We start from the raw sequence: 27,559 nt of genomic DNA, 5'->3' as shown, positions 1-27,559 counted from the left end.
CTAAAAAAAACTTGAACCGGACAAATGATGTGTATGTTCGATCAACTCGGTTTGAAACCTGGTCGTCTACATTTCACAATACTGTTGAGCTAAAGCCTGGGCATTAGCTTTGGGGACTAACGGGCAAAGTTTCTCTGAACCAGCTGTGATGCTGCAGATGCATTGGCACTAGTTTGGGCCACACCGCTCCACTGGTTTGAGCGGTCCCAAGTGGCAGGAGGGCCCGGCCGCAGAACGAGTAACAACGCCCATTGTGAGTCAGACGGCGGGAAAAGGAGGGGAGGGTTGAGCGGCTGACAAAAGAAAAAAGGACACAAAGAGAGACAAATTCATTAGTATTTGCTTTCAGACATTCTTTCAACGCCAAACACTGGGTAATTAATAATGTTGAGCCGAGTGTAAACAAATGTCAGTGTGTGTGTTTCATTGGATAATGGCGACAGAGAGAAACAAGACAAAGAAGAGCGAGAGACACATTGAAAAGAAAGAAACGTGCCCACAAATGAGGAAAACAGATAAGGAAGGGGGGGGGGGGGCAGAGCGGTGAGTGACAGGAATGCAGAAGTTAAGGAGGAGGAGGAGGAAAATAAGGAGAGAAGAGAGATTCCATCTATGCACCTCTACAGAAGAGGAGCGAGCGAGAGCTGGTACAGACAAACCAGGGGCTTCAATTAAAATATCCCGGGACGTCCAAATGGATACCCTTTATCTAGAACCAGACACGATCCTCTGCCATATAGGAAAGGGAAATTAGGGCAGCTCTAGTCATTACATTTCTACCTGCTACTTTCTCAACACCACAGTGAATAAGCTTCTTCCACTTTGCATATCCAGCCCAGAGCAGCAGTGGAGGGCACATCTATCACCCAAACAGCCAAGGCAAATGACCTGCCATGTTTCCCCAATAGCCCAAGGGACTAGCCCACCCGGCAGCCGCCAATCATTTCCACTATACCTTCCCATATTTCGCAGCGCTTGAGAAGAGATTGGAAAATATGACAGCATTATTTGTGCCTGCGTTTCGGTGCAGTTAACAGCTGCCGATAGCCGTTAATGTTGCTTCAAATGCCTCTCAGCTCTAAGTGCTAAAGTAGACGGCGTTAGTAGCAACAAGGGAAACGCCGGATGCAACGATGATGGAGAACAGAACAAGGATGAAAGGCTATATATATGCGTCCATTTGTTGCCTTTCTCGTATTGCCGCTTTCATAGGCTGTTGACAGCGATTGATGACGTTTAAAACCGGGTTATAAATGTTATGAGGCTGCATTTGACTTGAGCTGACTTGATACTGTACCTCAGACAGGGGAGCAAAGGATTACATGTCATCCGATTATAGATACTTTAGAAAAACGAGAAGATTACTTGAAGGATTACTTTTAAATTCAGAAAAGATGTTTGCGGGGGGGTGGGGGGTATGAGGAACACTTCCTTGTTCCCTCAATGACATTCAAATCAGCATTGAAAAATAAAGATGCACGTTTTAACTTTCACTTTGTTCCACCTGAGCGAGTCTGACCACAAGTCAGAGACCACTGCGATGACACACCAAATGTGTTTGATGGATCGCGGGGGGAGCAGGAATAGGCTTTGGTAGGATACAGTCGAAGCTGCGTCTTCCAATGGTGTGACTGCAGTCGACGTCCAAAGATTAACCAACTTGAATGAACGCTTGGCGGTAAGGATGACAGCAGTGGTGTCGTCTACGGCGATACGGATATCACGTATTATTGATATCTAAACTGTGGTTCCCCACCTATAGAATAAAAGTGAGGCTTTTATTGCTCAATCTAATTCATGCTGCTAAAAATATAAATCCATAGGCCTAATGAACACACGCTCAAACTAGCGTGCTTTGATAGATGTAAAGGGGGAAATCTGTAGCTGCTACATCCATTATTGGACTTTAACTTATACACACACAGCACTACTCATTCCAGGGTTTCTTTATTTTTACAATTTTCTACATTGTAGAATAACAGTGAGGACATCAAACATACTATGACATAACATATATGGAATGAAGTAGTAACCAAATAAGTGTTAAATCAAAATATATATGTATATTTTGTATATTCTTCAGAGTAGCCACCCTTTGCCTCGGTGACAGCTTTGCACACTCTTGACATTCTCTCAACCAACTTCATGAGGTAGTCACCTGGAATGCATTTCAATTAACAGGTGTGCCTGGTTAAAAGAAAAGTTCATTTGTGATGGCCTCCCAGGTGGCGCAGTGGTGCCATCAGAGTCCCTGGGTTCGCGCTAACCAAGGTTGCCAGGTGCACGGTGTTTCCTCCGACACATTGTTGCGGCTGGCTTCCGGGTTGGATGCGCGCTGTGTTAAGAAGCAGTGTGGCTTGGTTGGGTTGTGTATCGGAGGACGCATGACTTTCAACCTTCGTCTCTCCCGAGCCCGTATGGGAGTTGTAGTCACCTTGAGACAAGATAGTAGCTACTACAACAATTGGATACAACAAAATTTGGGGAGAAAAAGGTGTCAAATGTATTTATTTTTTTAAATAAAAAAATTAAAAAATTAGTTTGTGGAATTTCTTTCCTTCTTAATGTGTTTGAGCCAATCAGCTGTGTTGTGACAAGGTAGGGTTGGTATACAGAAAATGGTGTTATACCAAATAGGGCTACGTCCATATTATGGCAAGAACAACTCAGTCAATCATTACTTTAAGACTAAGGTCGTCCTGAGAATTTCAATAACTTTGAAAAAATATTCAAGTGCAGTCGCAAAAACCATCAAGCGCTATGATGAAACTCGCTCTCATGAGGACCGCCACAGGAAAGAAAGACCCAGAGTTACCTCTGCTGCAGAGGATAAGTTCATTAGAGTTAACTGCACCTCAGATTGCAGCACAAATAAATGCTTCAGAGTTCAAATAACAGACAACTCAACATCAACTGTTCAAAGGAGATTGCGTGAATCAGTCCTCATGGTTGAATTGCTGAAAAGAAACCACTACTGAAGAACACCAATAAGAAGAGACTTGCTTGAGCCAAGACACGTGAGCAATGGACATTAGACCGGTGGAAATGTATCCTTTGGTCTGATGAGTCAGACCAACCGCTGTGTCTTTGTGAGACACAGGGGAGGTGAACAGATGATCTCCACGTGTGGTTCCCACCGTGAAGCATGGAGGAGGTGTGATGGTGTGGGGGTGCTCTGCTGGGTACACGGTCAGTGATTTATTTCGAATTCAAGGCTTACTTAACCAGCATAGCTACCACAGTGGGACTATCATTTTCTTTTCAACAGGACAATGACCCAACACACCACAAGGCTGTCTAAGGGCTATTTGACCAAGGAGAGTTATGGAGTGCTGGATGAGATGACCTGGCCTCCACAATCACCCGACCTCAGCCCAATTGAGATGGTTTGGGATGAGTTGGACCGCAGAGTGAAGGAGAAGCACTCTGCGCCTTCAAGACGGTTGGGAAAAGCATTCCAGGTGAAGCTGGCTGACGGAATGCCAAGAGTGTGTAAAGCTACCATCAAGGCAAAGGTTGGCTACTTTGAAGAATCTCAAATATAACATGTGGATTTGTAGAAAATAGTAAAAATAAAGAAAAATCCATTGAATGAGTAGGTGGGTCCAACGTTTCACTGTATATCAATTGATTCTTCAAGAATATAACTTCTAAAATGCCTCATGAGCTTCGTTCAACTGTCACACTCCATGAGAACCCAAAATATAAGCCTGTTTTTCCTCCAATGTTTGTAAACAATGGAAATGTAAACAAACACTGTATAGCCTCAAAACATGGTTAAAGCAATATTTTGTTTATATCATGTTCGGTCAGTCCTTGCATCGATGGCGCTGTCTATTAATCGGAGAGTGGTTACATTTCTCCTGGTCCAATCCGCAGCTTTTTACCAAAACAGAGGCGGGGAGGCCATTTTCTTATTGCTTCATCTGTGGATTTGCCCTTTAAACAGCTGCATATTATCGAGATAAAGTGTTGCCAACAAAAAGGTAAACAATAGGCCTATAGCAAATGCAGCAGATGGCAAACATTTTTCACATATAAATTGCACTTTTCAGTAGTGCTCAAAGCATGCCATTCCATGAGTGCGGCACTTAGTTTTCAACTTGAATCAATGAGTCCAATCAGTCCTCCATGACAACAAAATCATAACAGAGTAGGACTGGCTAATAAGTCCTTAGTTTTGGGGTTATGCTCAGGTAAACAATGTGGCTAATCTATACTTCCATATTTCCGAGTCCTATTCTTGAAGATCAAGGGGAAAAACAGTTATTGGAATTAATTGGAATTCTGATACTTTGTTTTTTTTAATGTAAAGATATAATTTAATATTATTATACAGTTGAAGTCAGAGGTTTACATACACTTAGGTTGGAGTCATTAAAACTCATTTTTCAACCAATCCACAAATATATTGTAAACATACTATAGTTTTGGCAAGTTGGTTAGGACTACTTTGTGCATGACACAAGTCATTTTTCCAACAATTGTTTACAGACAGATTATTTCACTTATAATTCACTGTATCACAATTCCAGTGGGTCAGAAGTTTACATACACTAAGATGACTGTGCCTTTAAACACATCCATAAAATGATGTCATGGCTTTTGAAGCTTCTGATAGGCTAATTGACATAATTTGAGTCAATTGGAGGTGTACCTGTGCATGTATTTCAAGGCCTACCTTCAAACTCAGTGCCTCTTTGCTTGACATCATGGGAAAATCAAGACCTCAGCAAAAGAATTGTAGACCTCCACAAGTCTGGTGATCCTTGGGAGCAATTTCCAAGTGCCTGAAGGTACCTCGTTCATCTGTACAAACAATAGTACGGAAGTATAAACACCATGGGACCACGCAGTCGTCATACTGCTCAGGAAGGAGACGCGTTCTGTCTCCTAGATATGAACGTACTTTGTTGCAAAAAGTGCAAATCAATCCCAAAACAGCAGCAAAATACCTTGTTAAGGTGCTGGAGGAAACAGGTACAAAAGTATCTATATCCACAGTAAAACGAGTCCTATATCGACATAACCTGAAAGGCCGCTCAGCAAGGAAGAAGCCACTGCTCCAAAACCGACCATGAAAAAGCCAGACTACGGTTTGCAATTGGTGAGCTTATGCTATGACAAACACCTGTGATACGTGGCAAGCGTCTGAGCTCTGCCCACAGTGCTTTTGGGACAGGAAGTCCACCGACATCGGTCTCTCCGCTCACTGCCTCTCTGATTCTTCAAATCAGAAGTCTTGAGCTCAAATCAAATGTTAACTTTCGATGACGTTCCGAATAACAAAAACAAACAGGTGGGAAGATTTCCAGTTCAGTCGTCCAGTAGAAGGCGCATCTTTCTAACCGATGGGGCACCCTGCACACACAGCGCTGTCAAGACCGCGCTCCTTTGACCTTTAGAGACGGGATCATTCCATTACTCCCGGCTTCGTGTATGTTCACCAGCAATTACGAAGAGCTAATGAATAACCAGGACAAGACAAAGTGATGGCACATTTCCACAGGTTTGCCGAAAAGGCTGCATTAGCATTTCGAACGCAGACGAGAGTGTTAATTGAAATGCAGATATTGCCGTCGTCTGGCAACATACGAGACGAGTATTCTTATTTTCTTTACACCACCCCCCCCCCCAGCGTGAATGTGGGTAAGAATTCATTTGCACTTCTTCTAAAAAAAAAACTGCAGTTGTTGATTGGTTAAACGCTTTGGGGTATGAAATCATTCGCCGAGGAATTAGAAGCAGTAGTACTGAGGGAGACAAATAGCAAGATCCAGACCAACTTGATTCACATCAAGTGATTGAAAGCTCAAGCCACAAGGCCAATTATAGTCTTACGTTGTAGCTTTGTGGTGCCAACTGTCTCATGTGTGTTAAGTTAAACTCACCAACAGCTCATACACATAAGTGTGTGGTCATGCACATAGAAATCGGGGTTACTGTGTTGTTTGGTTGGCCAGTGTCTGCATTAGCAGTGTGTGTGTGCCAGGGTTGGGCTCCACTCATAATTTTGGAATCGACTCCCTTTCAACTGGAGTTGGCCACACCCCCACAGGATGTAGAATATGAATTTGAGTGAGAGGAAGTAGAATTCAATTCAGTGCAATTCAAAGAAATGTCACCCAGTAATAGAACCCCGCCCTCTCTCTCTCCCCATCCATCTATCCCCCTCCTCCCCATCCATCTATCCCCCTCCTCCCCATCCATCTATCCCCCTCCTCCCCATCCATCTATCCCCCTCCTCCCCATCCATCTATCCCCCTCCTCCCCATCCATCTATCTCCCCTCCCTCTATTCCCCTCCTCCCATCCCTCCGCTCTCTCGCCCTCCACCCCTCTCCCACCCTCCAAAATTGTCATAATTATGTAAAATTCTGGCAAATTAATTAGGGTCTTTGTTAGGAAGAAATGGTCTTCACACAGTTCGCAACGAGCCAGGTGGCCCAAACTGCTGCATATACCCAGACTCTGCTTGCACAGAACGCAAGAGAAGTGACACAATTTCCCAAGTTAATATTGCCTGCTAACATGAATCTCTCAACTAAATATGCAGGTTTAAAAAAATATATACTTCTGTATTGATTTTAAGAAAGGCATTGGTGTTTATGGTTAGGTACATTGGTGCAACAGTGCTTTTTTTGCAAATGCGCTTGCTAAATCATCACCCGTTTGGCGAAGTTGGCTGTGATTCGATGATAAATTAACAGGCAACACATTGATTATTTGCAACGCAGGACAAGCTAGTTAACTTCTTGGATATAGGGGGCGCTATTTTAATTTTTGGATGAAAAAACGTTCCCGTTTTAAACAAGATATTTTTCAGTTTGCCTCGGATGAGAAACCGACTGCCAGGAATGATTTTTCATCAAATAGAATTGTGAAAAACACCTTGAGGATTGATTCTAAACAACGTTTGCCATGTTTCTGTCGATATTATGGAGCTAATTTGGAAAAAAGTTTGGCTTTGTGTTGACTGCATTTTCGTTTTTTTTTCTTAGCCAAACGTGATGAACAAAACGGAGCTATTTCTCTTACACAAATAATACTTTTGGAAAAAATGAACATTTGCCATCTAACTGAGAGTTTTGTCATTGAAAACATCCAAAGTTCTTCAACGGTAAATGATTTTACTTGAATGTTTTTCTTGTTTTTGTGAAAATGTTGCCTGCTGAATGCTAGGCTTAATGCTATGCTAGACTATCAATACCCTTACACAAATGCTTGTGTAGCTTTGGTTAAAGCATATTTTAAAAATCTGAGATGACAGTGTTGTTAACAAAAGGCTACGCTTGTGTTTCAATATATTTATTTCATTTCATTTGAGATTTTCATGAATATGAAACGTTGCGTTATGGTAATGAGCTTGAGGCTATGATTACGCTCCCGGATACGGGTTTACCTGACGCTAGAGGTTAAACTAGTAATATCACCAACCATGTGTAGTTAACTAGTGATTATGTGAAGATTGATTGTTTTTTTAATAAGTTTAATGCCAGCTAGCAACCTATATTGGCTCCTTGCTGCCCTCACGTAACAGGTGGTCAACCTGCCACGCAGTCTCCTCGTGGAGTGCAATGTAATCGGCATCCAAAAATGCAGATTACCAATCGTTCTGAAAACATGAAAATCGGCCCCAATTAAATCAGCCATGCCGATTAATTGGCCGACCACTATTTCATTTGCTGCTTTTCCTTCACTCTCTCTCTCGCTCTCTCTCTCCGTCGGTCTGGAGAGTGGAGCGTCTGGGTAAAATGTGGTTGTGATTAACCGGGCAGCCAGAGCTGAAATGAACTATTCCAGCTATGTTTTTTTACTGGGCCTCTGGAGAGATTGTCAGCCTAACCACCCCATGTACAAGCTTCTCACCACCAGTACTACCAACGCCACGTAGGGTTAGGCGGTGTTCCGAGTTTCATACCGTTTCTGTACCATACCGGGGTATAGGGAATTACCAGAAGTGCACACAAGGGGCACAATTTTAAACAATGATATAGTACCAGTCAAAAATTTGTACACACCCGCTCATTCAAGGGTTTTTCTTTATTTTTACTATTTTCTACATTGAAGAATAGTGTAGACATCAAAACTAACACATATGGAATCATGCAGTAACCCCCAAAAAAGTGTTAAACAAATCAAAATATAATTTTAGATTCTTAAGTAGCCAACCTTCGCTTTGATGAAAGCTTTGCACACTCTTGGCATTCTCTTAACCACCTTGACCTGGAATGCTTTTCCAACAGTCTTGAAGGAGTTCCCACATATGCTGAGCACTTCATATGCTGCTTTTCCTTCCTTCTGCGGTCCAACTCATGACAAACCATCTCAATTGGGTTGAGGTCAGGTGATTGTGGAGGACAGGTCATCTGATGCAGCACTCCATCACTCTCCTAAGTCAAATAGCCCTTCCACAGCCTGGAGGTGTTTTGGATCATTGTCCTGTTGAAAAACAAATTATTTTCCCACTAAGCACAAACCAGATGGGATGGCATATCTCTGCAGAATGTGGTGGAGGCCATGCTGGTTAAGTGTGCCTTGAATTCTAAATAAATCACAGACAGTGTCACCAGCAAAACACACCATCCCACCTCGTCCTCCATGCTTCACGGTGGGAACCACACGTGGATATCATCCATTCACCTCCTCTGCGTCTCACAAAGACACGGTGGTTGGAACCAAAAATCGCAAATTCATCTGAACTTGGCCCAAGCAAGTTTCTTCTTCTCATTGGTGTCCTTTAGTAGTGTTTTTTTTGCAGCAATTCGACCATGAAGGCCTGATTCATGCAGTCTCATCTTAACAGTTGATGTTGAGATGTGTCTTACTTGAACTCTGAAGCATTTATCTAGGCTGCAATTTCTGAGGCTGGCAACTCTAATGAATGTATCCTCTGCAACAGCGGTAACTCTGGGTCTTTCCTGTGGTGGTCCTCATGAGAGCTAGTTTCATCATAGCACTCGATGTTTTATGCGACTGCACTTGAAGAAACTTTCAAACTTATTGACATTTCTCCGATTGACTGACCTACATGTCTTAAAGTAAAGATGGACTGTCATTTCTCGGCTTATTTGAGCTGTTCTTGCCGTAATATGGACTTGGTCTTATATCAAATAGGGCTATCTTCTGTATACCACCTCTACCTTGTTACAACACAACTGATTGGCTCAAAGAAATTCCAAACTTTTAACTTGGCACAACTGCTAATTGAAACACATTCCAGGTGACTACCTCATGAAGCTGGTTGAGAGAATGCCAAAAGTGTGCAAAGCTGTCATCAAAGCAAACGATGACTACTTTTAAGAATCTCAAATATATACAACTTTTTTGGTTACTAATTGATTCCATGTGTTATTTCATAATTGTGATGTCTTCAATATTATTCTACAATGTAGAAAATAGTACAAATAAAGAAAAACCCTGGAATGAGTAGGTGTGTCCAAACGTTTGACTGTTACTATATATATATATTTATTTTTGACACACAAAACAATTCAGACAACCGTGATCTTTATCTAGGAGGGGATGGAATGTCTCTGCTGTAACCAATAAGCCCGAGCTTGGCATCGAGCCACTGAGCTAGCAAACCACATGCATAGCTGGATCCATGCACTGGATGAAATGTATTTGCCATCTTAGATTTCTTAAAGTTACACTTAACTTACAGTAATTAGCAGTGGTGTAACCCCCCCCCCCCCCCAGCTTCTTTTTTTAAGGTAGTGAAAACCATACCACCGGGATTTCAAAAATATATTGTTTTTACCGTACACTGTGCCATCTCCCAAGACTACCGCTATGCTCAAAAAAAGGAAGCCGCAGCCGAGGTCTTCACTACTGGAGATACACTTTTATCCCACGTGGAAAAGAAGGCTAGACAGAAAGAAGGAAAGGAAGAGCGAGAAGGAGAACAGTGGAAAGCGTGTGTGATGTTTGGGGGGGGGAGGGGGAGACATACCATTGTTCCTTGTGATATATGAATCTGTGCCAGGTGCCAAGGCTGCAGACACACCCTTTACGTCACTCTCAAAACACACACCCTGACCCAACGGGGCTCGGGAACGCTCCACCTTATGAGCAACCCAGAGCAACCCACAAAAAAAAAACTTTCTGGACAAGAAATCTTTGAGTCATAGCTGTGGGATAACATTTCTCTTAATTTGATCATAAAATTATGAGAAAACACATTTTGTACTTGGCAGTGGCAGCAGAGAACACATTAACTCCTTCCCATCTCTCAAGGGAAACAGGACAGTTACACCCACACAGAGACAGAAGAGAGAGAGAGAGACGCACAGAGAGAGGGCGAGAGAGAGAGAGAGACGCACAGAGAGAGGGCGAGAGAGAGAGAGAGACGCACAGAGAGAGGGCGAGGAGAGAGAGAGAGAGAGAGAGAGAGACAGAGAGAGGGCGCAGAGAGAGAGAGAGACGACACAGAGAGGGCGAGAGAGAGAGAGAGAGAGAGACGCACAGAGAGAGGGCGAGAGAGAGAGACGCACAGAGAGAGGGAGAGAGAGAGAGAGAGAGACGCACAGAGAGAGGGCGAGAGAGAGAGAGAGACGCACAGAGAGAGGGCGAGAGAGAGAGAGAGACGCACAGAGAGAGGGCGAGAGAGAGAGAGAGAGACGCACAGAGAGAGGGCGAGAGAGAGAGAGAGAGAGACGCACAGAGAGAGAGAGAGAGAGAGAGAGAGAGAGACGCACAGAGAGAGGGCGAGAGAGAGAGAGACGCACAGAGAGAGGGCGAGAGAGAGAGAGACGCACAGAGAGGGCGAGAGAGAGAGAGACGCACAGAGAGAGGGCGAGAGAGAGAGAGACGCACAGAGAGAGGGCGAGAGAGAGAGAGACGCACAGAGAGAGGGCGAGAGAGAGAGAGACGCACAGAGAGGGCGAGAGAGAGAGAGAGAGACATACAAAGGAGGAGAGCAAAAGTCAAAACAACACCCGTGCAATCGTCCACAAAGCAGTCATGCTAACAGTACCCCTGCCAGTTTCCAAGATCCACCTTTCCTCTTCCACCAGCACCACGGTGTCTACACGGAAACCTCAACTTCCCTCCCACACAAACACCTCAACAAGGATGACACACACACACACACACACACACGCAACCTCCGCTTTACACGGCGGATGAGGCAGTGGCGCCAAGGCCGGGCCAACAGAACAGCTAACCACTAATTAGATGTGGTTGGGTGAACAGCTCATGCCTGGGATATGATAGGGGCGACAGGTCTGACTGCAGTAGTCACTATGATGGCCCTGGGGCAAGACTACTAGGACCATGCAAGACTCTACACTACTGTTTTTGCCAAATGAAGAGGGAACACTGCTGCTGCTGCTGCGAAAGGAAGAGGCTTTGCTCACCAGGACAGTCTGTCTCTCGCGACATCCCTCTTTACCTCGCCATGTCTCTATCTCCCAATCAGCCTCTACCTCCCCCTCTCCCCTGATTGTTATTGTTGTGGTTGTCAGTTGAGGGCTGCCAGACATTCTTCTTCATTGCTTTGGTCTGTTGTTGTCAGGGCGTTACTGTTCAACCCTGGGGCATCCCGTTTTACTCTCCACGATCTCCGGGCAATGTAACTGCTAGCCATATTAAGATCGCAATGTAAGTGCTAGGCTAGCCATATTAAAAAAAAGAGGCTTGGCTGGGAAATAAGAGGCTTTACTCAAGTTATTAAATCGCTAATCTCTTACTTAGTCCCAAGCAAGCACATGGTGTTGATTACAGGCGGTGTGCACGGTTGATGAGGTTACCATTAAGACCTGTATGACGTTCAGACCCAAGCATGGTCCAAGTGTCGAGATAACATACAGTAAGTCCCTGTCCCACTCTAGGCTAACTTTGATTTTAGGGTGAACTGATGGGGCTGTCCCCGATCCCCCAAAAAATATTGGTCGACCAAGAGTGGTCTGTTCTTTCGACCAACCAATCGGTTGAAATGTTTAAACGTGTATTTTTCCACTGATAGGCACACCCTGTGTTTGAATACAATCAACTGTATGCACTGAGCTTGTCTGATGCTTTAAGCACACGGTTTGATAAAAGAATTAAGACAAACAAATGACTTAAGAAGGAACCCGATGGCCATGCTGTGTTAAAAGAAATGACAGCGAGTCCCTGTGTGACTGGCACACTCTTTGCAGCAGCGAACAGGCACAGCACGTGCTTATCGTACTGTCCTCGCTGAAGCTGCAACATTACTACCGCCATTTCATTTCTTACTTGTTTCTAGAACTGAAAAGTTGTGTTACCGAAAACCCTCATTTGTTTAAGGAAAAACATTCCCTATTTCCTCGGCCCTCGCTCTCTTTACGTGACACATGTATGTAATGACAAACTCTGAACACCGTAACAAACGATAGCAAAAATGGATGTGGGCCACGTAAAAAAGATTTAACTCAAAAATGGGGGAATTTAACGGTTGCTCAGGAGGGAAAGGGGAAGTCAAATGTTTGGAAGATGTTTGACTTAGTTGTGGAAACTATTGGAGATGAAGAAAACAGGAGGGTATAGGAGCAAGCGCAGCGTGAGTATTGTGTGCTAAACAGGTGCCGTTAGATGACAATATTAGATTTTTTTCCTGACCATTTAGAACAGTGTAAACACGAAATAAACGATAAATGTACCAGAGTGTGTGCTCTAACTAAAAACAGTTGCGTGCATGTGTGAATTGTAGTTTATTTATTGTTCAGGCTAATTTATCCACAGCTTCCTTTCTTATTACATTTTACAAAATGCTCGATTGCATTTCAAAGCACGAACGGCTTGGATGCTGTGGGATGACATGAAGGAATGATGGATGGATGGAGACAGTAGCCTATACAGTATTCAGGCTAAACAAGGACGCGCTCTTTGGCCTGCAGCTCGATGGTGGTGACACAAGCCTACTGTAAGGAGCCTAGCAACGATAATGACATTGCTTACTACAAATGAGGATCACACTGGCAATTGTAGTAACAACAACGAGATCAAGAAACCAGAGGGTATAGGAGAATGCATATTATGTGTGACAAACAGGTGCCGTTAGATTACAATATCATTTTTTTCCTGCCTGTTTGGAACAGTGTAAACACTGAATAAATTAGTTGGTTTTTAAAGCCTTTATTACAGCATAGCAAACATTTAACAGCCTAATTTGTGTAATTGCATTATCTGACATCTTGCGGGTTGCGTGAGGCTTGGCGCTCACATAATCAGTAGACTATTAAACAAACACTCAAACTGGCAACAGAAGCAGGGCGCCTTACTTCTGTCGATATACAGTATGTGGATGATTTATAAAAGCCAGGCATGTTTAACAGTTAGGCTATTGATTATAGACCTGAAGTTGGGGTTTCCTTTCTCCTCAATATTCTTAAGCCCCCCCCCCGCTCCCGCCACCTCATTGCTCTAAAAACCAATATGCGGGTTAACTTTGCCATTATTCACATGGTAACATAGGGAAAGACGCCAAGTCAACGACTGCTGTCCATCGTGGGAGAAAGTGTAATTGTTCAAAAAAATATGATTATATTTATTAGTGTTGCACCATTATTCTTACCAAGTAGAACCATTTACTGTTTTCAGGAGCACACGACCTCCGCCATTAGACCTCCGCCATCCCCGGCCACTGACCTCCGCCATCCCCGTGACCTCCGCCATCCCCGTGATCCGCCATCCCCGTGACCTCCGCCATCCCCGTGACCTCCGCCATCCCCGTGACCTCCGGGACCTCCGCCATCCCCGTGTCCACTGACCTCCGCCATCCCCGTGACCTCCGCCATCCCCGTGACCTCCGCAACGGGTCAGTCCACTGTAGGACGCGAGTCAGACGGGTGTCTCAGTCTTCAAATTTGCAACTGCTCGACTAAAAGAAATCTCGATTGACCAACAGCCTATCGATAAAACAAATCGACCACATGGGGTCAACCCTAGTGAACGGTCTACTTCAATGGCGCCCGTAATACAGTAACTGCTCGCTTCACTTTCTCTCCCTCGCAATTGTATCGTTTCCCTTTGTGGGTTCGCCAGACACAAAATTGTACGGCGAGTCCTTTGTGTGCATATGTCTAGTGTTAAACCCACTGTAGCAATACTGAGGAGCAGGTTATTGTTTGGCTTCTCGGCTCCAGAGTGCCGCGGGACTGTTTACTTCAGGAATACAATGGGTGCCCGGGTGGGAAACAAGAGGTCGGGAGAGTACAGTGTTGTTTGTGTGTCTGCTACAGAAGGTAAAGGAGTCTCTTCTTAATATAGCACGATGTAGCATCTGGCTGTCCTCGAAGCAAGGCCTGCAGACAACAACAACCTCACAGAATTAGAAGATTCCGTTGCATCACACTTTTCCCTTACCCAACGGCAACACAGACAGCAGCCTCGGTCTGGAACGACAACGTCTGCTTCACTTGCGTGTGCACATCCGTCGCTCCACCAGGGCCGAGTCAGCCAGGGAGAGAGGGATTGGGGAGGGTTGAAAAAAGGTCACATCCTTATGTGGGGCCATCGGTCTTTTACATAAAACGACATGTGGGTCTGATCTAGAGCGCCAGCAGCTCTCATAGCGCCAGCGCTAGAATCAGTAGGCCAAACGGCTGAGGGTAGCATTAGCTTGCATTACCGATGGAGGGTGACACCAGTGACGCAGTTGGGGACAGATGGGGACATTGCACAGCCTGAAACATGGCTAGACATGGTATTAGTGCAAGAACGCAGTTCCAATAGCAGCTTGTTCACTACAGTATCTGGGGCTATAGTTCAGCTATAAGGCACGAGGGGGTGTGGTGTATGGCTAATATACAAAGGATAAAGGATGTTCTTAGGCCCAACGCAACACGGAGTGCCTGGATACAGCCCTTAGCCGTGGTATATTGACCATATACCACAAACCACCCGAGGTGCCTTATTGCTATTAGAAACTGGTTACCATCGTAAGTAGAACGGCAAAAATCTCAAATGTTTTGTAGGTTGGATATACCACGGCCTTCAGCCAAATCAGCATTCTGGGCTCGAACCACCCGGTTTATCATATTTCATGAGTCGCAAGTAAGGGGGAGTAGTGGGTGGTGCCCATCCATCCCCTGGCAAGCTGCCATCACTGCCCCTGGGGGAGGGAAAGAGGGTAGCCCCACACAAACACTCTGGGGGCCAGACACGCAGAGGGCGGGGTTCAACCGCTGAAGGAGAGGCAGGGAGGCGGGCAGTCAATTGATGGCGTGCTGCATTTACACAACAAAACGGAGCTCTCCCTCTCAATCTCACACGCACGCGCCTCCACTCCATGCTCATCAACACACGCCAACGCAAGGTTAGAGCGACGGGAGGGGGGAGTGAGTGAATGAGAGCGCGAGAGAAAGAGATCAAGGGAGAGAGTTGCAGCTTTTCACTGAAGAGGCACTCACTCGAGGCAGAGCCCCGTGCTGTACGCACACACTCGCCGCCTTGATCAAAAACACAGGCAGCAAAAGCACGCAACATCATAAAACATTGATCACAGAAAGAGTGATGCTGTATCATTTGACAAGATTAGATTAGACAGGGGTTTGGCGAGACCAAAATAACAGTAGCTTGAGCTGAGCCAAATCAACCTTTTCCCAATGTCAATCAGTTCTGAATCCAGTGAGAATCTATGGATTGGCTAGTGAGTACGCTGGACGAACACCAAGACGGCTCCTAGCGTGGTGTAACGCCAGTTTGTCCTCTGTCCCAGGATCCTCTACTACTACGCCCCCCCGTTTCTCATTGATCCATTGACATTCAGGTGGCAACTGTGTCTGGAGACGCCAAAGAGGGTGTGTGTGTGTGTATGTATGTGTTAAAAGTGTGTGTGTGTTAACAGTGTGTGTGTTTTTTTAAACCTTTATTTAACTAGGCAAGTCAGTTAAGAACAAATTCTTATTTTCAATGACGGCCTAGGAACAGTGGGTTAACTGCCTGTTCAGGGGCAGAACGACAGATTTGTACCTTGTCAGCTCGGGGGTTTGAACTTGCAAACTTCCAGTTACTAGTCCAACGCTCTAACCACTAGGCTACCCTGCCGCCCCGTGTTAACAGTATGTGTGTGTGTGTGTGTGTGTGTGTGTGTGTGTGTGTGTTAACAATGTGTGGGAGCTGCAGACAGGTACTCAGCACATCAGCTACAATAGGAAAAGGGCAAGGGTCAACATCTCTGATGAAGTGTGTCTCTCCAAGTTTGTGTGTCTCTCCAAGTTTCTAGGTGTGTGCATGGGTGCATGTTAGTCTCTGCCTCTCCCGTTTCCCATCTCTCGGTCTCCCTCTCATTCTTAAAATGGAGGCGTCTAGTCTATCCATCTTGGAGAATTCAGCTACAAAAAAAATACGGTTAACTCACTGGCCTGTTGCTTTCCAGGAACCGAGCTGGTGACCCTGGTGATCGGGAGTGAGAAAGACCCCACCACTGCCGCCAAAAATACCCACCCAAAATACTTATCCAAATAACAAAACGTTCTGGTTAAAACACCCCTAACATCTGTCTAGTCACCAGGGTGGCAGCAGCTGTTCCGATTGCTGGATGAGGGCTTAATTAAAGTTTGAGTCAGCGCTCTTCCTCGGTTTTGTCATCCTTCCCCCTGCCCTGCCCACACACGCACACACACACACACAGAGAACAACCGGTCTTCCCCAGAACAACGCTCCCGATAGGCTTTGTGCAGAGAGCTGAACCAGCTACGCTGCCAAGTTCCCTCCCTTCCTCTTCTCTCCTCCTATCCCCTCTTTCCTGGCTGAGGTGGACGGGCGTAGTTTTGTTGAAATTCCACATTCCCCACCTAAAACAAACACCCCCATTTTGGGGGGGGGGGGCTCCTGAAATTACAACAATCCTAAAACTAGTTCAGTCTTCTGGGTTTTGTGGCTTCAGATGTCTGTGCCGAGGCCAATTCATAAAAAAGGCAAGAAAGAGGTGGGCCTCTTGAATGAGCTCAAACAGCTTGTGTCGTGCCACTGGAATAAAGTGAGTGCCTCCTTTAAAAATGTGTTCTGTTCAAACTCGAGAGGCATAGATCAAATAAACTCCAATCATGGGTTGGAGCGTTAAAATGAAGCCGATGTGACAACTGCATTCAAGCCCATTTTCATGTCTTGTTCTCCTGATTTAACCGGGTGGACCCAGGTCCTGTTCAGGAGGGTGCAATGTTACAGAACGTCCAGATAGAAATGTTATCGTACAGATACGCTGGCGTGCGATGTGGAACAGGGGATCCACTCTATACGTTCCATCTGGTTCTGCAACATTCGGGACGTTTCACCTCACTAAAAAAGGACCCCCCCCCCCCCTGCGCGGGCTGTTGGACAAAACCGTAACACCGCCGTCAGTCAGTCTCATGACCTGCCAAAGGCCATGACAGGCCCATTCTAAGAGCTGAAGGAAATCATACAGGGGGGGGGGGATAAATAGATGACGGCCCGATCAACTGGAACAACCGCATTCCTCAAGCACCATGGGAATGGTGGATAGGGGGAAGGAGGGACGGAGAGAGAGAGGGAAATGCGAGAAAGGAAGGAACTCCTCTCAGCCTTCACGGGTCAGCACCTTGCACCAGTCACACACTCCATTTAATCGGAATGTGGCGCTCGACAATAGAAACCCGCTGCCTGATTCGACTGAATCATACGGCCTCCATCTGCATTCCTGAAGTGTCACACTAACTAAATCAACACTGCCATCTGAAAGGGTGGGGCGCGCTTGCGCAGCGCATGAACAAAAAAATAGCTTTGAATCATTGAACCAGCTATGCCTAACACTGAGAAGTCAGATGCTATGTTATCCCCCTTCCTACACCACCCACCCCCCTTTTTCCCCGTGAGCTGGTACAGTCCTGTCAAATGCCACCAAGCACAACTGGAGTCATCATGACTAATGCGGGGGGCCCATTTAACCAAGCCTCTCCCCTCCTTCCCATAGCAGCTAAACCTGCCTTGGAGAGCAGGGGGGGGGGGGGGAAGAGGTCCCGCTGCCAATAAACTATCCACCATCCCCCCACCTTAAAGAGGGATCTGTCCAACCTTTGACCCCACCCCCCACTCACTCACTCAGTCAGTCTCAGCCCTCTTCAGTCCTCCCAGCCCTCCTCCTCCCCGCCCATTCCCGCATTGTCTCGCCAGCAATAATTATTCCCAGAGTTCTAGTCCCAGGCCCTGCCTACTAACTCGACTCCCCAAGGGGTTGAGGAGGGACTAATAAAAAGCCCTCACCCAGCTGCGGAGTGGAGTAGTATCCCCTGCTGGGTTAGCGTTTAGGCTACACGGCTGGCCCAGGTCTGCTAAAGGAATTAGCATAGGCAATGTTCTGCACAACATGGCTGGAGTGGCTTTTCACTTAACAAGCTATGGTAAAAGAGAAGGGCAGGAGGGAGGGATGAAGGAAAGGTGGGGGTGGGGTAGAGCATGGTGCTTGCAATGTCAGGGATGTGGGTTTGATTCCCACAGGGGACCAGTACGAAAAAGTACAATTCTCTCTGGATAAGAGCATCTGCTAAATTGCACAAATGTAAAATGTTGAGAGGAGAACCACAAGACAGAAGATTCCAAAACTCCTGAGAACTTTGGCTAATGAAGCATTGGCATCGGTTGGTTAAAGTGTTTCCCAATCCGTTCCTCCTGGACCCAGAGCCACTGCATACATTTACTATATTTTAGCTGTAGTACACCTGAGATTCAACTATTGGGAATGAGCATTCATTTAGCAAATGAATTGGCTGTGCTAGTGCTGGAATAGAACAAATATGTGCAACAGGTGTGGGTCTCCTTCCAACAGGATGGAGGCATGTCACCGGCCCGCTAAAACCTTTTGCACCGGCCCGCTAAAACCTTTTGCACCGGCCCGCTAAAACCTTTTGCACCGGCCCGCTAAAACCTTTTGCACCGGCCCGCTAAAACCTTTTGCACCGGCCCGCTAAAACCTTTTGCACCGGCCCGCTAAAACCTTTTGCACCGGCCCGCTAAAACCTTTTGCACCGGCCCGCTAAAACCTTTTGCACCGGCCCGCTAAAACCTTTTGCATTTTGCATTAGGGGTAGCCTTGAGGGGCAAAAATCAAATATCTGTGGTCGACATGCTATGCTACGGTACAATGCCGACGCACATGATATGATGGCACCGACAGAGAGGGCTGCTTCGCTTCTAGTTCTTAGGAAACTTTGCTTGCAAGGTTGGAACTAGAAGCACAAGCATTTCGCTGCACTCGCAATAACGTGCTCAGCACCTGTATGTGACAAATAACATTTGATTTGAGACGACACAGACAAAAGAGAGCGTTGACAAAGGGGGCTAGATAGAAGGGGAGGGCTTGTGATGTTGTAGGCCGACGTGTTTTAGTCTAGAGAGCATGTGTCAACATCAGTCCTGCAGGAAGACCCCCCCCCCACCAACACGTCTGATTCAACACTCAATGGGCTTCATGAATAGTTGAATCTGTTGGGGCGGAGCTAAAACAAAACAAAAAAAAGGTGCATGTCCCTTGGCGTGACTGGAGTAGAGAAACACTTATCTGGAGTGGAGTCAGGGGGAGGGCGCTTCTTACCACATCGCTCCTTTTACCACTCAACCTCTGACCGCGCTACAGTTTCACGGCGTGTTCTTATCTAAAAGCTTATCTGCAGCTCGCTCCGCGGAGCCGTCGGTGCCTGGAATTCCAGCTATCCCTTTGGCCGAGACAGACACAACAGAGAGATTAGGAGCAAAAAGTCACTGGGAGTTTAGCTCTGGAAGTGAGAGGCTGGAACGTGAACTAGTGATTCCGAACACCACCAATGGATTTTTTTTTTTTTTTAAATCAACTGGCCAAAGCCAGAATCTAGCCGACTTCCACACCCTTGAATGAATTTAGCTAACCGTCAACACAGCTAGTTGGTATCAACTAGGCTATTTCTCAGACGTGACTGCCCACTTCATTTCACCACACACACACAGGCCAAACTAGCCTGAAGCAGTCCACTTCCAAGCACTCAGGGGAAAACAGGCAGTAAACAAAATGAATAAATGAACACTTACCTACATCTGGTAAACACACAGGTGTTGACTTCAGAGTGGGTGGCGTGCATGTGTGTGTATGCATGTGTGCCAGGTACAATCACACACTCTTGCTCACTCTGCACACACACACACCGCCTGAGGGCAAAGCGGCGCTGTTGACCTCCTTTAAAATGAGCCTTTCTTCAGCTAACAGGGAGGGGTGAACGACGGTCTCCCATTTATGTCGCCACACCACACCTGATTTATAGTATCGCTGGCGGCCATGCTTTCCCTGGGCAAGTGGCTCTCTTAAAGGGCCGGCAGCGCATTCTATTATTCTTATTTACAGGCAGGCAAATTAATTATTTAAATTCCCCTCGGTAAACAGAACAGATATGATGAGAGGGACAGTGCCAGGGCAGATACTGCATTGCAGGGAGAGGAGAGGAGCAAGAGACACAGAAGGCGAAGAAACAAGCAATTATGAAGTGAGCCCGCCACACCATTAACACGAATCACAACAATAAAAAGCCTGTTGTCAACTATTCCTAGTTAAATCTTCCCACAACGGAGAGTGGGTATGCTTATATTAAACCTAGGAATGGACGCCTTTTTACCTAAGCACATTGCCTATACGAGCACAGTGTACACCTATAGATGCACACACACACAAATTGTGTGCTGCACCAACAAAAACACACATATTTTGCTTTGCTCAGTGTGCCGCCTCCTCTCCCACAGAGTGGTTTTCATTAAACAAGCCTGAAGAGGCTGACAGACTCCACTGAGCAGTACAAACAACCACTAGGCTCCCACATCCTTTAGAAAATAACATTGTCAACACTAACAGTATTCTACCAACAATATTCCATTTTCATAAAGGCCTACGTGCACAGTTATAAGTCCAGGAATTTATTTTGCATTCATTAAAAATTATTTTCCTGAATTAAACTTGAACGACACCAACAACCATGCGAAACCCCGGGTCTTGTTCTTTAGGCATCAAATTGAATGAAATGGTGGAGGGAGGGGGGTTCTACCTGGACATGTCCAATAAGAGATCCCAGTTCTGTTTTCAGTTTCAAAACAAGTGTACCGCAGATGGGCTACTGCTTGACATCTGGACAGCGACACACTGATTGATACACTTCCCGGACGGCTCCATTGACTGTCCCCTCAGCGGAGGAAGAAGGGAAACGTTTGCCGTTCAGAGCTCGGTGGACCAATTGGTGCCTTGGTCAGCCTTTCCCTTGGATTATTTCCCAGTAAACGCCCCCATAGCATCAAAACTGTCAATTTAAATCAATAACTGTCAACAGAAGCCAAACTCTTTTCTCTAGGCGCGGGGGGGGGGGGGGGGGATACACCTTAGTTGCTATGGTGGGTGAAACACTGGGCTTGGTCAGCTGGTTATCCATCCTGGGCTTTGTTCAAGAGAATGCAACGTTACAGAACCTTTCCGATAGAAATGTATCGTGTGGTAGAACGGATACAATGGCGTGGTCTGGTGCACTGGCACCATGACTGCACACTGCCGATTAAATTCAAGGTCAGTCCCATCGAACAGCTCGTCAACTCAGTCCGTCAGTATGCCTGACAGGCCTTGGGGGTTTTGTATTGGAGAGAGTTCTAAGGTCTATATTAGTCGTGTAAAAAGGCTTATTTCTCACGTGTGTCGGGGCCCTCAGACAAGCCCCTTCACTGCTGGCCTCTCTGGTGCTTTTTAATATCACTGCTGCAGCCTAGCCCAGGGGCCACAGGGAACCCCAGAGGGACAGTCACACTGTTCATAAAGGGGGGGGGGATATGGAAAGATGGAGAACGAAGGGTGGTTATAACACACACACACAGAGAGACAGAGAGAGAGAGTAACTACAGGGGGGCATGAACAGGGAGGGAAGCAAAAGGAGAATGAGAGGAGAGGAGGAAGAGAAGGGGAAAAAGCGAGGGGGAAAAATATGAAAGAGAGGAAGAAACAAAAAATGACAACCCATCTCTACTGGTTCGCATATGGAAAGAAGATGTTCCATTACGCTCCATTGAGAAAGCCCTCAATCACATTCAAGGGGAAATTAAACCACTCGCATGGCATCCCGCTGCCTCCCTCTGACAAACTCACATTGGTAAGAGGCCTCCTTTTACACTCGCACTAAACGCTTCCTCCTTGAGAGAGCCAAGAGTGAGCCGAAACAGCGCAGCCTGGGCTGGCATGCCAGGAATATCGTAGATACCATGGCGGATTGGACCGGAACAGCGGTGGATGTGTCCTAATGAGCCGAAACCAACAATTAACAGAAGTCAGAACAGAGAGAGGGGAAGCGGAGACTCCGAAATGTGGGAATTTTGACAGGGTGTCGGAACCCAGCAGGGGCACTCCTCAGAGGGAGAAACACACATAGCCCTGACAGGAGGAAAGCAAATGAGAGAGAGGGTGAAGAAAGAAGGAGTGACAGGAAGAGAGAGGAGGGAAAGCGACAGTGGGAGAATGAGAGGAGGAGAGAGAAAGAAACAGCAGGAGAGAGAGAGTGAGAGAATACCTCAGGATAAGGTTGTCACACCGGTTTAAAATGTTTGCCAGTCAAGGGGGCTGTTAATGTAGCAGTCTTCTGCCAAGTCCACTCACACACACTGGAGACGCACACAAACGTAAGACTCACACACACACACTACGCACATACACTGGTGGGAGGTACTGACTATTGATTCACTTTATAAAGCCCGTTAGCCCTACAGAATCAAGTTAGACAGTAGGTTCTTCCTCATTCCTCCAATTAGCCTCCTGGTTAGTGTTGGACTAGCAACCGAAAGGTTGCAAGATCGAACCCCGAGCTGACAAGGTGATTTTCAACTTGTTCTGCCCCTGAACAAGGAAGTGAATCCACTAGGGCCTTCATTGAAAATAAGAATTGGTTCTTAACTGACTTGCCTAGTCAAATTAAGGTAAAAAATATATATTTTAAAAATCCAGTTGATATCAACACTAGATCAGTGAATGGCCAGCCCTGACATGCTTGTAGTTTTCTGGCAGAGTCATTTGCAACGCCATACTGGAAACGTATAGGCTAAACGACAAAACGTGAGGACCCACACTTAATCCATTGATGACAGAGCAACACACGTCCATATAGGCTACTGCTTGGTGTCATGTCTGGTAATTCTTTTTTAATCCAGCAAAATTTCAGGTTCAACTCTTCAAATTCACCTCGGAAGATTGTCTATCATCTTGGCATTAGTCACAGTCAGATTAATCCCATACATTTGTTAGAAGAAGAAAAAATGTCCTTGTTAGCGTCGACAAACCCGACAAGTATACGTTTTAATTTACTACACCGATTGTGAGTGAGCATGTTCCTTTTGCAGGTAGGCGTGCAAAACAATATAGTCACAGAAAAGTACAATTAAATCAACTTTTCAAAGAGCCGGTTGTGCATTCAGATTTCTATCAACTGAACCATGCACGGAAGAATGTAAATAAGTGCACCAACTCATGCAATAAGTACATGAGTCCCGTGCATGCATTTTCATCTTGTGTGCATGATTCAGGTGGTATAAATCTGAAAGCACGACCACCGCTTTGAAAAGTTGGCCTAAATTCAAATAGAACTGCCTTGTATTTATTTTTATTTAAGTCATCTACTTGTAGAGGTGGCGAAAGGAAACTTTCCCAGTCCAAATGCTCATTTATGCCGGAGTCTTCAGGCTAGACATGCAGGTGAGTTTGAGGGCTGAAGATGAAGGATGGGTGAGGAAATTGGATTGAAAAGCACCAGCGTGCGAACGTCATTCCTACCAACGTGTCATTCAGCTACATTGTATCAGTGCGCGACCAGTGGCCACAATGTCTCTACTTTGAATACAACTCTACAGAATTTAAACATTGTAGCCGCAATGATCTATGTAGACTAGCGCTACAACTCATTCCCAGTAGATTCAGACACTCTTGAGTAGCTAGAAGACCAACCGGTCTGTCATTCATTGATTTACCAGGAGAAGCCAATCCGATTATTTAGGGACAGTCATATTCAACTGTTACCTCCTACTAAACAAACATTTGTCACGCTTGAGATCCTTCAACATTTACACGTGAATGGGTAGTCGTAGCCTTTAACCACCAAGCCAATGTCTGTTGCCTAAATTGTAAACTGAGGGCAAAGGCCAACGGGCAAGACAAATCAGTCTACAACATATTTAAATAATACATTCAAATTCGGTCAGGCTTTTTAACTGGTGAATGCTATATGTTGAGGAGGAGGGTGAGTCGTGTGTAATTTGCTCACCAGAATTATACTGAAAACTATTAAAGAAAAATCAAATAGTATTTGAGTGCATATTCAATGGACGACAGCCAATGCGTAGACCAACACACCCACCGACAACCCTCAACCTTCTATTACCACTCAATAGGGAATTACAATTGCTGTTGAATAACAAAGCCTACAAATTGCCACTCATTCCTTAGCAGATTAACGCTCTTTTAACACACCATGGAACACCATTTCTAATTATTTTAGAGCCAATAGGGGTTATCGATTTTTTTTTACAAAGCTGCACCAGGTCCCCTGAGATATGCTACATTCCCTTCTGTCCATTTAATAGCATAGAACTAACAAGAAATAGCTCTATTAAATAACCCCAATATGTGAGAGCATGCAACGAATGTCAATGTAAAGCCGTGTATGAGCCACACATGCCACCCTCCCCAGTGTCCCCACTCACCGCCCAAGACAATTTTCCAGGCGACAGTGTCTGTCAGTGAATGGCTATAATTATATAGTCCATGGAGGCATTCCTTCTCAAAAAAAGGAAATGCAACAGCATTCCCTTTGCAATGAGGTAACCACTTTTCCATTCACCGTTGAACTATAGGTACTTGCCCATGTTTTTTCGAATAGAAAAACAATATTGATATAAGGATGTCAGGATAGGATGTAGCCTATAATAAAACCCCGAGTGAACAGCAATAAAATAGGCTAGAGTACAATAAGTATTGAGATGTAAAGCTTGAATTCTGCTTCTGCTCGGGTTAATTCAAGTAGTCTATCTGATTGAAGAACAGCGAAGGGATACATCCACACACCGAACACACACACAACGCTCCGATACCCGCAGTTTTCCACTGCGACTTCGGTGTTGATCAACTCTTGAACGGATTGAATTACACAGAAAAACAGTTGGACAAGCATTCCAAGACTGTTTGTGAAGAAGTTCAAATCACAGGTAAATAAAATGGGTTGCGCTTAGGTAACAACACCACAAGAAAAGGGCTAGTTGCTTGCCTCTTACAAGGTCTATGTTTTGAAATCATAAGCTCCATAAACTCGTCAGACGCAACGCAGAGGTCCTCCTACCAGAAAGGAGACAACAAAAAACATCCGATACCAAACTCGCAACATGGGAGCGAAAACACCCAAATGTTTCAAACCAAAATAACCGTTTCTCGTTCAAAACAACGCACCAAACTCCTCTTGGGTACTTACAAATTCAAGTGGCCATTGGGTAAGGTATCCTAGCCAATGTGGTTAAAATCCAAAACTTGAGGACATTTCCACTCTTGTCACGGTGTGCTAGCGTGCTCACCACTGCGGCTCCCTTCGTGTGAATGAAGAGGAATGCAGCTCGAGGCTTCCAGAGAGAAAGAAGCCTGCCTCGATGTGTCTGTCTGGCAATGAGAGCGAGGACTGCCTCAATACCTCGTTTATTCCACAGAGGGCGCCGATGAGTAGAGTGATCAATTGTACTGCAGATAATGGAACGTAAATCACAGGACATAGATGTGGTGGTGGCAGCTGCAGAGAAGTCCTTGGGTGTACGAGATTTTACTGGAGAAGAGGTACAAGGTGTGTTGAACGATCGTGTCCCGTGGGGACTGCCGACCTGGTGAGGGATCAGGTAGGGCAAACGAGTGGAATAGTGGTGAGGTTTTGAAGGGTGTCAGATTAGTTGGTAGGGCAATTTTTCTTCCCTGTTCCTCGCCCTTTTCCCCCTCCTGTTTGACACAAGGTGTAATGAATTCACACTCCAGAACAGTAGGCAGACACAGCCCTCGGAGTAGGTGGTGGCATGCACCTCTGACGAATGTTTGGAACAGCCATAATACCATAGACAAAGAAGGAAAATAAGTCAGATGGTGGCCACAGGTTGAAATTGGCAAAACAACCTCACTTTCTTGGCCTTTAATCATGTTCGTAAGAAAATAACGTAATTTTCCCCGAGTTGAGGAATTAATAAAAGGTTAGGCAAAATGAATAACATGATCCGTCTATATTTGTCTTTGTCAACAAAAGGGCTATCGCTTCAGTTCATGATAGGCCAGGCTTGATTGTTCACAGACAAACAGGGTTTGTTACAGACCTGTCTATAGAAAAGGTTGTTTTTGACAGTAGAAGTGAAACCTGATATTTTTATATTTATTAACAGTCTCCTAGGAACATCATCTTACAAAGTGTGTATTGGGCACAGTTTTATGTGTCCTTGGAGCAAGGAAGCTTTTGGGATAAACAAGTTATTCTAACGGGCAGCTCACATTACAGATTGCACTCTTGAGAGGAGCTAGCCAGGTCTGGCACTCACCATACCACCTGGCTCTTTCTGTCTGTGTGTGTAAGGGTCCTCACAGCACTCAACCACAGGCTGAGGTTTGCACAATGGTTCTCCCAACACTAATATCAAGAGACAGAACATGGAACACAGTTTCCCACACACTATGTGAAACATTCTTTCACAACAGACCATATTTTCAACTTTAACAGCAAGACCGCTGTTCTCCTGGACCAGGAAATGAATGAAAATAGACTGTCTTCACTGGTCCCTTCTGATTCAATTAGATTATTTGAATCCCAATGTGCAAATCAATGGCATGAGTTAGTTGTTCATTTCAAAGAATGATAGAGGCTGTCAGCTGTCATGATTTGTTGAGGTGGTCAACAAAGGATACGACTTGGACAGAAAGCAGAAAGAATATTTAAGTGTGGCTTTTTGTTTGTAGTTGTTTTGCTGTGTATTTAGCCATACACTATTAATGCACTTGTGCTTGGGAACAGAGCAAAAGAACAAACGGTTTACATTGGATACACACAGTGCAAATACAGTATGTACTGACTGATCTGCTAGAGGCAGGAGTCTCTGCGCTCCTACATGCACCCTGCTCTCTCTCTCACACACACACACACACACACACACACACACACACACACACACACACACACACATTAGCAATCTTATACAATCACACACTATACACATATCACACACACACTTGAATAAACACACATAAAAACACTCAAATGCTGTATATATATACAGTACATGCACTCAAGCGCACCTTGTGCAAACATTAGCATTCACACACACTAAGCACACATAGGCTACACGAGGCACGGGCTCTGACATGCATTTATGCTCGTTCACACTTGCTGCAGATCGCCATCGTAATCGGATCAATCGATCTTGCCAAGGCGGAGACTTCAGTGGATCCAAAATCCTCAAATACGACGCCCTATAACAAACGAGGCAGCGAACCTATGCCAACAAAACAGACATAATGTTAACACCGTACCATGAACCCCATTAAAACGAGACTGCAGGGGACACCTGTTACCACATAGCCTGGTTCC

General features: G+C 45.4%; 1 protein-coding gene across 1 annotated transcript in view; it reads right to left on the bottom strand.

Moving 5' to 3' along the window:
* Positions 1-25,571, bottom strand: part of LOC135539624 (plexin-A1-like) — a 284,575-nt gene extending 259,004 nt beyond the window's left edge. Inside the window, 1 exon segment of the mRNA XM_064965616.1 lies at positions 25,424-25,571. The gene's annotated coding sequence lies outside the window, so the exon portion shown is untranslated.
* Between the last annotated feature and the right edge of the window lie 1,988 nt (positions 25,572-27,559).

The sequence above is a fragment of the Oncorhynchus masou genome, chromosome 5, assembly GCF_036934945.1.
Source record: "Oncorhynchus masou masou isolate Uvic2021 chromosome 5, UVic_Omas_1.1, whole genome shotgun sequence".
NCBI lineage: Eukaryota > Metazoa > Chordata > Actinopteri > Salmoniformes > Salmonidae > Oncorhynchus > Oncorhynchus masou.
This window is presented reverse-complemented; position numbering and strand designations above follow the sequence as displayed.